The sequence below is a fragment of the Aphelocoma coerulescens genome, chromosome 1, assembly GCF_041296385.1.
Source record: "Aphelocoma coerulescens isolate FSJ_1873_10779 chromosome 1, UR_Acoe_1.0, whole genome shotgun sequence".
Lineage (NCBI taxonomy): Eukaryota > Metazoa > Chordata > Aves > Passeriformes > Corvidae > Aphelocoma > Aphelocoma coerulescens.
This window is the reverse complement of record NC_091013.1, coordinates 35,962,546-35,976,231: the sequence shown is the minus strand read 5'-3', so window position 1 is coordinate 35,976,231 and position 13,686 is coordinate 35,962,546. Positions and strand designations below refer to the sequence as shown.

The window sequence follows — 13,686 nt, the reverse complement described above, 5'->3', positions numbered from 1 at the left end:
GTAAAGCTTCTAATACTGTCTCTCACAGTACCCTTCTGGACAGCAACCAGCTGGATAAACACAATGGGTGAGCAACTGGCTCATGGGTCAGGCACAAAGGGTTGTAATAAATGGGGTTACACTGGGCTGGTGGATGCACAGCATTCCACAGGGGCTCCATTTTATGCCCAGTTCTCTTCAACATCTTAAATGATTGGATGCAGGATTGGAAGGAATACTAAGTAAGTTTGACTGTGATACTAAATTGGGAGGAGCTGTTAACTTCCTTGAAGGCAGAGGGGCCCTGCAGAGAGGCCTTGACAAATTTGAAGGCTGAGCAATCACCAGCCATATGAAGTTTAACAATGACAAACCCAAGATTGTGCACCTGGGTGGGCAACCCTGGATGTACAGACTGGGGAATCAGATGCCAGAGAGCAACCCCATGGAAAGGGACCTGGGGGTCCTGATCAAGTTGAACATGAGCCACCAGTGTGCCCTGGTAGCCAGGAGGGCCAACTTTGTCCTGGGGAGCATCAGGCACAGCATCACTAGCCGGGCAAGGGAGGGGACTGTCCCACTCTGCTCTGCACTTGGGGCAGCCTCACCTCGAGTGCTGGGGGCAGTTTTGGGTTCCACAATGTAATAAAGATATAAAGCTATGAGAGAGCATCCAGAGGAGGGCAGCAAAGATGGTGAAGGGCCTAGAGGAGAAGCTGTATGAGGAGTGGCTGAGGTCACTTGGTCTGTTCAGCCTGGAGGAGACTCAGGGGAGACCTCATTGCAGTCTACAACTTCCTCATGAGAGGAGGCAGAGGGGACACTGATCTCTTCTCTCTGGTGACCAGTGACAGGACCCAAGGGAATGGCCTGGAGTTGCATCAGGGAGGGTTTAGGTTACATATTAGGGAATAGTTTTTCACTTACAGGGTGGTTGTGCACTGGAACAGGCTCCCCAGAGAAATGATCACAGCACCAGCCTGACAGTGTTCAAGAAGAATTTGGACAACACTCTCAGGCACATGGTGTGATTATTAGGACTGCTGTGTGCAGGGCCAGGAATTGAATTTCAGTGATTCTTATGGGTCCCTTCAAACTCAGGGAATTCTATGATTTTATGATTCTAATTGCAAGTGACTCCTTTCCTGCTCTCCTTCCTTGGTGCTCCTGGTTACAGCAACATGCACTCTGGGCTGGTTCAGAGGACTTCCCTTAAATGCTCATAAAACATGATAAGTTTTTGCTTTTCCAAGTACCAGAAAGAAGAGATAGTTTTAAAAGTAAAATGCCTTTTGAGGAAGAATGCTGAAAGTCATTTGTTCCTTGAGTCATGAAATAGTAATAGGCTTCCTGGCTCCCAGACAGAAGCAAGATTCAGACAAAGTAAAGCTCTGCAAAGAGTAGAAATGCATTGATTTTAGAGTAAAACCCAACTGAGAAAATAAGCATGCCAGGAAAAAAGTTTCTGCCAGCTCTCCAGGAATGACAACAGCAGGAATGACTACAGGTAGAGATAAATAGGTAAAAAAGTAAGAACAGGAGAGAGATGCTATCCTTATGAAGAGTAAGTGAACTAATTGGTGCATTCTTTATTGTCTTCCCTGTGTCTTTTAAAGATCATTACAGCAATAATACTATCAGATTTGGATGTAAGCATCTATTATTCTCTACAGTTATATTTAGGCACTAACAAGAGATGGTGAATGCAAAGCAGAAGATAAAAGGAACTGATGAAGTACAAAGATAAAGATAGAATCACAAGAAGACAGACAAAGGTTATCAACTTAATAATGCAAACTAATTTCAACAATTTGAATCCCTAGCTTGTTGACATTTCTGAACATCTTTATGCAGTTATCTAATAAAACTAATTTCATGGGAATGGGGACATAGTACAACAGTTAAGGAGTAATCACCAGCTTTATTTGATTACTACTATTCATGCTTTGAAAAGTCTTTGTAGCTTCTGAATATAATTGATAAAAACTTAGATCATATTACTATTTTTAAAATTTAAAGCAATCATCCTCATGCTTCTATATCAAACATATAATTAATTATTCAGGCACTCATGTTCTTTCAGATATTCCGCAGTTCTCTAGGGAACTAGAGGACTTTTATTTCTACAAAAAGCCAATAGGTTAAAAAAATTTATTTTGGTATTTACATAAGTGTCTCAGAGAATATGCTTTTCTGTCACACTGGAAAATCTGACAATTTCTTATCAGGTTCCCTGAAACACATACATCAAGTAAGCTGAGATCTTATACTTAACATAGACTTGGCTGCGAAAGAAGCAAATGTTAACAAATAGAGCAAAAGAAACCTCATTGTCCCAAACCTAATTATGTAGTTGCCTAATTAACACTGCTTGGCTAATTAATTAATATTAGTATAGACACCCATTCTCCCTCTTTCTTCATTCTGTAGAAGCTAGAATGTGCATTTGAATATGCTGTTAATTACATGAATCATTTATTCAAATCTTTAATGCAGATACTTAACTTACCAGCATTACTATCACAAAACCTTTTTTTAAAAAGAAAGTTTAAATTTGAAACTGCTCTGAATTTCAGAGAAATTTCATTTTGTGTGCTTTTCTGACAGATTCATTCAGGGAAGCATTGGGCGGTCAGAATACATTTGAGCCAGATCCTTGCCGTAAACTAGGGATCCAAACTAAATTTATAGAATACCACCTGGCATGACCTAGCCTGATGCAGCAGGTATTGGGAGTAGTACCCCACCCCAACTGTCCTTGAGGGTGAGCAGAGATTTTTTCATAGCTGTTAATAAAATCCATTAGGATCACAGAATATTCTGAAGAAGGGACCCACAAGGATCATCAAGACCAACTCTTAAGGGAATGGCCCATACAGGGATTGAATCCATGACCTTGGCATTATTAGCACCATACTCTAACCAACTGATTTAATCTCAGGGTCAAAAAAATTCAGGATTAAAGCTAGCCACTCTGGACAGAACACATTTCAATCCTAGGGGTAATAAAGAAGAGCTTTCTATGCCTACATTATGGCCCAGTGTCTGAGGGTGTAATGGATTGAGTTTGTTTTTTTCTCTAAGGTTTGCAGCCAGTTTGGGTGCTTTCTTACAAAAAGCAGATCTTTATCTCAGTCTTTGAAGATTTCACAGGCTCTAGAATATTGCATTCATCCATTTTTTTTTTAACACGGTCAAATTTATAGTATAATATTTAATTGTAATGTTCCAACTGGGAAGGGACCGAGTGAACACCTAGTTATAAAAATAATCATAAATAACTTCACTGAGAGTCAAATTTGATTATTTGAGCCTTTCTACTTAGGTCCTACACATCTACTTTTGCTCTTAGCTAAACAGGTTTGCTTCATAAGGATCAAGTTATTTGTAGTGTTGGGTGATAAACTCTTTTTTCCTGTCATCTCACTCAGAGCTTTCCTGCTCATCATCTTTCCAAAAGGACTCCTTAATGTCAGCACACATGAGGATTAGGGTCTTCTGCAATTCAGAGGTGAAGCTGCTGGCATGCAATACTGGAGCCATCCTCATCCTGGAAGGTGACTCCTAACTGAGCTCTAGCTCTGGTGCCCTGGTGCTCTGCTCCTTGCTAATGTGGATGATGCATGCAATAATGGATTTCCCTTGCATCTACCAATGGAATGTCTTGTTATTGGTTGTATTTGGGGGGGGGGGGGGGGGGGGGGCGTTTATTCATCCAGAAGATGTAGTTGATTCAATAACCAAACGAACTTTCCACCTTCATAAGAACGGAGCTGGACAGAGGATTTAGTGACACACTAGTTTTCTTCTCCATCCTCCACTAAACCCACAAAAAATGCAATGCATGGGGTGGACAACATATGCAACAACTGAAGCAGTTCAGAAGGGATCAGCCACTGTCACTTGCTAAAAGAGAAGCTTGGTATTTTTTAGTATTCAGTGGGGTTTTAGTGCTGTTGAAATGTTGCTGTGTATGCTACACCCACACCTGTCTCATTCTGCTATATTTCAGCTTTTCTGCCTTTTTACATGAAAATCAGACAGGAAATAGTGCTGCTTCTGTCAACTTTTTGCTCATAAGCTCCTCTTTAGCATCCTACAATAGGCTTTGCTTCATCTCATTTAACAGCATGAGCCTAAGAGACAAGTTATCAGTTTTTCCAAGCCGTACAGCTCCCTTAATGCAGTTTGCCCAGCCATTCCCAGAGGTGGGATCAATATTGCTATATTGAAAACAATGGTTTTGGTGCTCACATAAGAAAAAAGTAATGTCTGTGGCTTTTGTGCACAGCGTAAGCAGATCTACTGCAGAGAGATATTACAGTGGCTTCCTTTGAGAACTTTGCCAATATCTTTCCAATCACATAACAAGCTCTATTCTGGACTCCTTCACCATGACTGAAGAACTATTTATGCATTGTATTTAATATGTGTTTCAATGTAAAGTACATTATAAATCTTGATGACAAGAGCTCCCAGGGCCTCTCTCCTCTCCCTCTGAGTGGGAGGTGGCTGTGTTGGCTGTAAAACCATAGGTTCGTAGTGACTGTGTTTCTGTGTCCCCATGTTACTGTTGAGTGGAATATCTTCAACTAAATGTGTAGAAAGTACCTCCCATCTCTTCCCTTCCAGCCTGGCAGTGTGTAAAGCTATAGGAAAAGAGGATTTCAAAGGCAAAATATGGGCAGCCTGCTGGATCAGTGATTTATCTGTTAGGCTACAATAAAAAAAAAAAAAAAGTGGCACCCATAGTCTTTCGAGGACTCATCCCTCAAAAAGAAAGGACTAATTTCTACCTTGTTATCAGCATATGATCTAAAGGGTGAAGTCAAAGAGAAAAGAGTCATAGCTCTACAACATTTACTAGGCATTAAACCTCTGAATGGCATCAAAACTCTGAATGGCATCAGTAAGTGAGCATTTCCCACTGCCAAACTCTCTCTGTTCCCTGCAGATGCCCTGAGCAAGACTCCAAATTACCCTGCAGGATCTGCACTTCTGTAAATCATAGAGTGTAAGCAACAGCACAGCAGCACCTACTAGTCTATTTGGGCATAGTTATTTTGTGCTGTATTCTCAATACATTCTCCAGCACAGTTCTGGTCCATGTAGCCCCTGCATAATTTGTTAGTGTTTGTATTTTCCCCAGTATCAGAGAACAGTATATTGGATTTGTGTGGTCAGGTTTTGATAGTGTGGGTGCTAAAAGGGTGGCTTCTTTGAGAAGCTACTGGAAGCCCCCCCCCCATGCCTGATGGAGCCACTACCAGCTGGCTCCAAGACAAACCTGTCGCTGGACAAGGCTGAGCCCATCAGTGATGGTAGTAGCACCTCTGGTATAATGTACCTGAGAAGGGGCAATAACCAGCAACTGCAACCAGAGAGAGAAGTGAGAATATGTGAAACAAAATTCTGCAGACACCAGGGTCAGGGGGAGGAGGGGAAGTGGGGGAGGAGGTGCTCCAGGTGCTGTAGCAGAGATTCCCCTGGAACCTGTGGTGAAGATCAAGGTGAGGCAGCTGTGCCCCTGAAGCTTCTAGAAGTCCACTGTGGCACAGAGATTCATCTGTAGCCCACAGAGGACCCCACACTGGAGCCAATGGAAGCCCAGAGGAGGCTGTGATGCCATGGGAAGTCCACACTAAAGCAGGCTCCTTGCAGGGTATGTGGCCCATGGAGAGAGGAGCCTGCACTGGAGCAGGTTTGCTGGTAGGACTTGTGACCCCGTGGGGGATCCACAATGGAGCAGTCTGTTCCCGAAGAACTGCACCCCATTGGAGGGACCCACTCTAGAGAAGATCATGAAGAACTGTAGCATGTGGGAAGGTCTAATGTTGGAAAAGTTTGTAGAGGACTATGTCCCATGGGAGAGATCCCACACTGGTGCAGCGAAAGAGTGTGAAGAATCCTTCCCCTGTAGCGGAAGGAGTGGCAGAGACAATATGTGATGAACTGACCACAGCACCAATTCCACATCCTCCTGCACCGCCGGGGGGTTGGAGGTAGAAAAAATTGGGAGCCCTGGAAGAGGGGGAGTGGAGTGAAGGCATTTTTAAGATTTAGGTTTATTTCTCATTACTCTGATTTGATTGGTAATAAATTCAATTAATTTCCCTAAGTCGAGTCTGTTTTGCTCGTGACAGTAACAGGTGAGTGCTCTCTCCCTGTCCTTATCTCAACCTATGAGCCTTTCATTATATTTTCTTTCCCCTGTCCAGCTGAGGAGGTGAGTGATAGTTACTTTGGTGGGCATCTGGCACCCAGCCAGGATCATCCCACCACAAGTAGTTGCTGGGACTGATAAAAATAACAATGTCTTCTGGTTCTAATCTTACCTAAACAAATATAAAGGGGATGTTTTCAGTTTTAATTTAGACATAGAAACTTCCACTAGCGCAATAGAAGCATGCTGCTGAAAGCTTTACAGACTTACAATGAATGGACATTAGTTGTCATGGTTTGTGCACAATGCACTCTCTTTCCCTTAGATAATAATAACAGCACTAAGTAACTATAATCTCCTTTGGCTTAAAAATCCAGAAACACCAAAGGGTCAAAGGAAGATAACTGAAGAATAAGCAGCTGACTGCCAGAAGGCCTCTCTTTTCTTTCATGAAGCTCATATTTGTCTCCATAGGAAAGTGCTTGAGAGCTCAAATATATATATACAAAAAGGCTGAGTTACCCACCCAAATATATATATATAAATATATGCTTTTTCATCAAGACAGAGCACAAATCTCCCACTACCTTTCAGGGCATTTATGCTTTGCTACTTTTAGCAAGACCAATAGATAGAGCATCTTATCTGCAGCACCAAGGAACATTCTTGGACTATTTGTGCAGATGCCTTGACATCTGGCATGCATTTGTATTTATTTGTGGTTTTAAGTCAAAGATTGAGTATCTTAAAATCAGAAATGTTGACTGGAAGTGAGCTCTGTCAGTTCTGTAATTCAGCCTCCCATTTAAAGCAGAATTTTCATGAGTACTACACCAGATCAGCCATGATGACTAAGAGTTTCCATTACAAATACTGAAAGAGATTTATGAACCAATCAGTTTTATATCGGCAAAATAAGTCTGCTGTTATAAAAGGCAAATTTATTGAATAAAATTAAAAGGCATTTTCCAGAACTTTCACCAGGTTGTTGTGTTGTTAAACTTCATAAAAAATGAAAATTCAACCAAAAATGAAAATATTTGTCACGTTTTTTATTTTAAAACCTCATTTTGTATCCACTTTTTTCTTAAGATTTATCAGTTGTCTTTAATTGCAAACTCAATTTTTTATTCCAAGCATCATTTAATCCCCAAATATGTTTCCCTAAACAGACTAATTAAAAAAAGAAGCCGCAGGAATCAGTGTTGTAACTGAGATAATAATCACCTCAAATCCTAGCTTACTTTTTTATAATGTCACATCTTTTTGCCAAAATTCCCTTAGTGAAACATGCATTACAAAAGAAGAAGCAGAAGAAGATATTTTCTTTCGATAAAATGGAACAGAATTATGCAATCTACAAAAAAAAAGCTGATGCTTTGGTTTTCAGTCCAAGACTAACCACAGCAGTATGAGACTATTCCCACCAAAAAGGTGATAGAGGACTCTCCACTGATCAAGGAGTACACAGAATTTCATTGGACATGAAGCCAGTGGATCATTACATAAAAATATTTCTTTCCCCATTTCTCAGTCTGTGTTGCTTACCTTGATTTGACTTCCCATAATTTAAATAACATTTCATATCTTCAAAGCACTGTACATGCATTAACTAATTTCACTCATTTCACTTCTGTCTAATGATAAATTCCCAAATGCAGTGGATTTGAAAACTTTCTGTTAAGCATGCTTTGACAAGCCTCGTCAAGTATATAGCTGTAAACTGTCTTTTGATGTCATTAGATCTGTAACCCTTTGCTGGTTATATGCCTCCAGCTAATAAGGACTTACAATGATTATTGAGCTTCTGCTCCAGGAGAGGAGGCAGGATTTCCCTTTTCTTGGGGGAATTTTGATAACCCAAGCAGGCATTGCTTCATATCAGTGTCTCAAAGTCTCCATGATAATTTTGTCACCAAGATGCCTGATAGACAAGTTTGGGACCATATTTCTAGTGCTGCATGATAAACTTTTTGTTCCCAGCTGAATGCACAAATGGAGACACCTGGAATGCATTTACTTATTAGGTCAAGATAGGAATGTCCTTTGCAGCAGAAACCAGCAATGTCCTACATGGCCTGCAGATGTTATCACAGGTTGGCTGCACATAATGTTTGCATTTGTATTAGAGTTGCTCCAGAGGGCTGGAGTACCTCTCCTCTCAAGACAAGCTAAGAGAGTTGGGGTTGCTCATCCTGGAGAACAAAAGGCTCCAGGGAGACCTTATAGCAGCCTTCCACTACCTAATGGGGCTACGAGTGCTGGGGAGGGACTTTTTACAAGGTCATGTAGCGAAAAGGCAAAGGAGAATGGGTTTAAAAGGAAAGAGGGTAGATTTAGTTTACATATAAGGAAGAAATTCTTTACTGTGAAGGTGGCAAGGCACTGGAACAGGTTACCCAGAGAAGCTGTGGATGCTCCATCCCTGGAAGAGTTCAAGGCCAGGTTGGATGGGGCTTTTAGCATGGATGGTCTAGTGGAGAGTGTTGCTGCCCAAGGCAGGGGGGATTGAACTAGATGGTCTTTAAGGTCCCTTCCAACTCAAAGTGTTCTGTGATTATGTATTGCTGATTGGATCACTTCAACATTTTTCCACTTTTCAGAGGCAGATCTGAGTGCTTCATTCCAAGGGCAAATAAAACTGGTGAGTGACTACAAGGAGGAGGTATTAGGACCCCGTGTCCTGAATGGCACAAGGCCATAGGTCAGTCTGGATGTTGCCTAAATTAATCTTGGAGCACAAGATAGTTCCCAAATATTGCAAAAAATGGAGATGATAACCTGTTTGTCAAAGGAGATAAGTGGAGAGAGCAGGCCATGGGTCTTAATTCTTTTGATCTTCCCCAGTTTTAAAAAGACAATTTAGAGAAAACCATCTGTTGAAGAGATCCATTGGTGGAAAACAGGTGCACAGGAATAACCATAGAGGAAGTCTTAGAGGGTTCTGACATTGTTTCAAATCTTGAAATTTCCTGTTCCAAAGAGCATGGTTCATTAGATGTACAGGTCTCTTCAGTAACATTGAGGCTGCTTTGCTTTGCTTTCTGACAAACCAGGCTGCAAACACTGAAAGTGTAAATCCCTCTTCTGAGCAGTAACACCCATTAAGCATTGATAATATGATCTGCACTGCAGAAACCTGACAGAGTGATAGGCTAAGTAATCATTACTCGTAAACAATAATGTGCATAATAACAGTGAATCATCAGACAGAAAACAGAGCACTATTTAGTTCTAAAGATGAATTAGGACGATTTGCTTTGTGCATTAAATGAATTTCCCTGCAGTACTTCAGACTGCTTTGTTTTCATACCTTCAGCTGCATCTGCTCCTCCTGAGAGTTGCTGTAGTCACTTTACTGAGCTCCTGTTTTATAAACAGAGAAGTCATCTCTCTTACCCTGCCCTTACCAGCTTGTCTCAGCATATGCTGCTAGCTTTCACAGTTGACAGACACTCTGACAACTGGCAGTCTGTCTGTCAAGAAGATCCTAAAAGATGAAAGTGTTGAGTAGAAAGTTCAGTTCAGGATCATCTCCATGGCTTTAGGGGAATGTTTGCAGCAGAAATATTATAGCAGAATGCTGGTAAAATCATCAACTTTGCTTTCCTGTGAACATGAAATCTACTTTAAAGTGGTAATATTTACTTTATGAAATGTTTAATTACCAGAAAATTGCATATTTTAAAATCCAATCTCTCTCTTCCTTTCTCTGGGCCAAGTACAATCCTCACAAAAGACAAAAATCCACCTCTCAATGTGCTGTGAGAAGTGGGCGCTCTGCCTCAAGGTGACCCTCCTAGATTTAACTCCCTCTCCCTCCTCTCCCAGTCTGGACACTTCGCCAGGTTGCTGTCACCTTCTTCTTGCTTCTTCTCACCTTCCAGAACATTGTCTACTTTCCTTCTGCCTAGCTTATGTCAGGTGAGGAGCTGAACCAACGCTGTCACACCAGGCAACTGGCGTCGGGCCGAGCAATATTGTCCCTTTGCTGCTGGCAGCCGAGAGCAGGAGGAGAGGAGGCGGTGACCTGCCTTGCAGCACTGACAGCAGGGGAGGGATGCCAGTGGCAGGGCTGGGATGGTGCCAGGACCCTTACTGGGACAGCGCTGGGTCTGTATTGCGAGACCTCTGCAGGAATAGAGCGACTTCACTGATATCCCTGACAAGCACTTACATTTTATTCTCCCAAGTGTAGTCCTTGAGTTTAGGAGCCGATGAAGCAGCTTTGTGCTGCTGTCACTGCTTCTAATTACCAGCTGTAATAAGGCTTCATCCTGATTCCTTCTCCCTAACTTCTAAAATGATCTTGTGACCTCCTGGGTGAGTGGGCTTTCCTTTCTGATAAGCCAGCAGCAAGAGCAAATCTACAGCACCTGTTTGAATGTGAACCAGACTGGCTTACAGCAAAATAGAAGTGCAAAATGTTGTGCAAAATGTTAATCCCAGAAAAATTAAGACTTAGTACAAATAGATGATGGGAATGCTATGCAATCCTCTCCCTCATTTGTGGTTTATTTAAGTTAATCATTTCAGGCAAATTTTGATCAAGAAGAAAAAGCTTTATATACCTTATAATATCCTCTTTTTTCTGAATATAGATGCGCTTAAATAGACCATTTGTCTTTGATAGCCATTTGAAGGACTTTTGATACAGTCACCTTGTAAAGCTGCAAGCTGACAACGCTACACAACTTGTCCAAAGCTGTAGCACACATATCTTTACATGACACTCAAATTCACACCTTTAGAGTCTGTGCAGTCAGATTTTGGGAATTTTTCAAAGTGGGTTTTCTTCTTTCTTTCTTTCTCAGTGAGTTGATTCACCGAGTCACACCATTTACTTCAGTGTTTTATATGATAAATCTGAAAGATAATTTAAATTAGCGCAAACCCTCTAAGATACGCCAATCAATTCCAAATGCCATCTGTCACAGTACACTCAAAGTGGAGGAGAGAAGAAAGCACCCACTGGTTCAGTTCCTCCACACTAACTGGCAGGTGCCTGACTGTCTGTCAGCAGCCCTGTGTCTTCCTGCTTTCTGAAGCTTAATAGGACAGCCAGTTGTCCTGATTATCCTGGGATCCAAAGCAGACTTTGCAAAAATTACATCCAAAGCTAAGATTACACTTTCTCTTCTCGGAGCAGTCAGAGCAGCAAAAATCTCTTCATTTTCCTTACCAAATTTAGAGGGTAATTGTCTTCTTATCTCTCCTTTCTTTACAATTAAACACATAAATATATCTGCCTTGCTGTTTGTATGTACACAGCTCCTTTTCAACCTCAGAGCATCTAAACTTCTCATTTTGCTGTAAGGGTGAGGTCTGCTGCCCCAGAGCATCATTTACCTTTCTGCTTCTCTGTTTCCAATGCAGAAGTGCTCAAGAAAAGTAGTTTGTGGTTTTCTGTCTCCATGTTTATTTTAGGTTTGCTGGGACAAGTAAGAAGGGCGACTGGTTTTTTGGTGGGGGAAAGTAGTGCACAGATATAAAAATAATGGGTTCAATACTGACATGCTTTGCTTTACCTCAATTCTCTCACCTCTACAGGCATGAGCTGTAACCTGGACACTTGTGCCATCACCAGTACCAAACACAAGAGCAGATTAGTTGGAAGAGATGCACCATGTCTCACCTCATCCCTCCCTGTCTGTAAACCAGACTGCATTTAGTGGGATACTCCACAGAAACTTTTCTTGTTTTTCCTTCTCTGTGGTTATCCACAGCCACAGTAATGCTAACACTGCAGCTGGTTCTCCAGCAACAGGAGCTTTTCTTAGATGTTCCAAATCCTTCCCCCAGGATGTCTCTGGTCTCTAAGTGGAGCCCACCAGCAGGGCATTTTTCTGTTATTTCCCGACTATTATTAAAGGACAAACAACATATGAAACTCTTTTCATTTTTATCCCCAACTTTCCCTAGCCAGCTGTCTTTATTCAGTCACTCAGGTGATCTATGAATTTATTACCTTCATTCCCTCATGAAATTAGGAACTTCAAAATCCTTTCCATCTTCTGTGAAGCTTTGATGAGTGCTAATGATAAAAGCAGCATTCAGGCTGCTGGGATTTTGGCAACAGCTGAGAGCACTGAAATGTTCTTTCTTTGCCTGAGAGGGTTGCTTAGAGTGGGTGAATTTCTTGATCTCTTTTTTTCTCACAGGATCTTTAATCTAGGTGCTGGGAGGTTATGTCCTCTGCCTCTGAAAGCAGGCACAGGGAATAAAAGTGTCTTCTTCCAAAGTCTTATCTATTTGCTAGAAAAAACAAAATTATCACTGCAGTGTCATCAGCTAAAGTCAGAGCTTCACTGTGCAAGGAGAAGAGGAAGAACCAGGTATCATCCTAAATAGTAGCACAAACAAATAAGACAAAGGAAGGTTGAGGAAAGGGTTATTAAGCCCCTGAGAGTCAAAACATCCCTTCTTATGAGTTTTTATGGGTATTTTCTGCCTGTTGTCAACCAGATACTGTTTTCAAATATAAATATAAAATACGGTTATGCTGGAAATCGGGACAGCTACGGGTCATTAAACAACATATGTTGAGATGCACTGATGCCATGAAGCACCCACTTAGGGGATGATGTACAAGATACAAACTAATTTTATATTTGATAAGCAGAATGTATGTTAAGAGTGGGCAGGTTGAAAACAGCACATTTTTTTATAGTAGTTGTTTTTTCCTAAACAAATAATATCTGCCTTTACTAGAAAAGCAAAATATACAAACTTTTAAAAATTATTTGTAGGTTTTAATTTGTAGAATTTCATTAGACAATAATAAACTATCTTATTTTAACTATATTAAATGACACAGAAAAGTTTTTCTGCCTCATAAACCTGTAGCTTCATTCAAATTAATATTAATTACTATTAATTAATTAATATTATCCCACAATATTAAATTCTGTAGGTTTCAAAACAATTTCTACAGAACTTACACAGACCCTTACGGCTATTATCACTTCTGGAGGATTGTCTGAGAAAAATTCTTAATGACTGTAGAAGTAGTCAGGAGTACACTTTGCAATTCCACATGGATATGTTTCATTATGGTTTGTACTCACTCCATATGCTAAATAAATTAACCTCAATTTCTTTTCTTCTCAGGATGAATCTCAGATGAAAAGATGTAATCCAAGTTGCTTGTTCTTACCCTTTTGATTTAATCTTCCTTACACAATCACAAAATTAAAATTAAAAGTTATCTTGCAGAGTCTTCATGTATTTGGATTGATTTTCATTAACATGAACTTTCCATTTCCATGGATAAGGTGTCCACCTCCACCCTCCTCATCCCATTTGAACTAGTCATCACATTCCTCAGCAAGGTGCTCTCTGAGGGAAGGAGCACCTATATATGTTCCAGCAGGTCCCCTTACCAGCAAGTAAGTCAGCAAGACAGCAAGTTCCTGCACAGCATTCATTCTCAGCAAGGAAAGTACTGAAACAATCAGACACAAACATTTGACAAAGGGATTATGATCTCTTTTTAGTATAGCCCTTCCTACAGAGACACTGCCTTTTCTTCAATTATTTAAAAT

The 13,686-nt window shown here is 40.8% G+C and overlaps 1 long non-coding RNA gene across 1 annotated transcript; it reads left to right on the top strand.

Annotated features, from left to right (window-relative positions):
* Positions 1–8,201: 8,201 nt before the first annotated feature.
* On the top strand, positions 8,202–13,317 carry LOC138118362 (uncharacterized). Its single transcript, XR_011155105.1, has 3 exons — positions 8,202–8,238; positions 8,746–8,786; positions 13,253–13,317. It is a non-coding gene; the product is annotated as an uncharacterized lncRNA (long non-coding RNA).
* The last annotated feature ends 369 nt before the right edge of the window (positions 13,318–13,686 follow it).